We start from the raw sequence: 1,444 nt of genomic DNA, 5'->3' as shown, positions 1-1,444 counted from the left end.
TTGAAATATAACAACGATTTTACAAGGAATATTTTACATGGATTTTACATGGTTTTAACATATTATTTACAACGACTTTACGACGAAATTAGGTAAGTTAATTCACATTGAATATACGTTTTCACCTAAATATAACGGTAACATGCTTCGTCGTAATGTCGATGTAATGATTACGACGTATTTCTCATTCCACGTACATTCGTCGTAAACTTACATGGAGTTTACGACGAAATCGGTTCGTCATAAATTTACATGGCGTTTACGACGAAAGTTAAATTCCACGTAATTTCGTTGTAAAGACCATGTAAATTTACGACGAAATATTTTCGTCGTAAATGTTCGTTGTTATGGGCACGTTTTCTTGTAGTGCGCTTTGGATTCAAGAGAGTTTGTTAAAACTAATAAGTTCTTGAGAATATAAAAAATAAACAAGAAAACAAAAAATGAAGATAGTGATCAATGTCATGACAAATTCTACAAATTTCTTTTAGTTAGATTTTGGAGTTGTTCGGATAAAGCTCTAGTGACTACAGTCATGATCACATAAGAGCCTTATAAAAAATTCCGGTCTTCTATTAAGATTGTGTGATTGGAGCTGAATTAGTTAACAATTAACAATTAATAAATTATATTTAAATATCAACATTTTCTCTTTTATAAAAATGTCATTTTAATTATTCTTTAATAAATTAATAAATTATTTTTTTATAAACTTTTTTGTCCTTCATGAATATATTAGCAAAGATTTATTTTCTAGTTAATACATTAAAGTAGTAAAGTTTAAATTAAAATATTATTTACAAATTTTTATTGAAAATATAAAATGATATTTTTGTGAAATAAAAATTAAAATCTTAAAATGGCATTTTTGTAAAATGGAGAGTAATTTTTTGTTCTATTTTTGAAAGAATAGATATGTTCTCAAGATTTATTCTAATTGATGTTACCAAATTACAATCTTAATTTGTTGACTCTAATTCTGCAATAATAACTACAAATTTTAAGAAAAAAATATTAAGTGGTTGCCCTATTATTAGTCAAATATGCGAATTAATCACTACATTCTCTTCGTGAACATTAAATGTTTACAACCAATAAAAATTTCTTCTGTACATCTATTTTTCCTATAAATATATTGTGCACGTGCATTGTTTTATTAAGGGTTTTTTTTTTTTTGCAAAAAAACCCTTAAAGTGGTTTTTTTTTGCAAATTAATCCGCAAACTCAAAAACCCACGGGTCAACCTTCCAAGTGCCAGTCAAACCGCAATATAACCCTCGGTCGTATATATGTGTATTTGACTGTGTATATTTTTAACATTTTTCAATACTACGTCGTTTTATCGCTAATTTTAAATGAAAAAAAATTGTTGAACTCGGAGTTTGAAACTTTAACATTATGTGCATGCTATATAACCATCTCGGCCAACAAATATATTTGTTTA

The sequence above is a fragment of the Brassica oleracea genome, chromosome C1 (genome assembly GCF_000695525.1).
Source record: "Brassica oleracea var. oleracea cultivar TO1000 chromosome C1, BOL, whole genome shotgun sequence".
Taxonomy (NCBI): Eukaryota; Viridiplantae; Streptophyta; class Magnoliopsida; order Brassicales; family Brassicaceae; genus Brassica; species Brassica oleracea.
The sequence above is the reverse complement of the archived record's forward strand: the minus strand, read 5'-3'. Positions refer to the sequence as shown.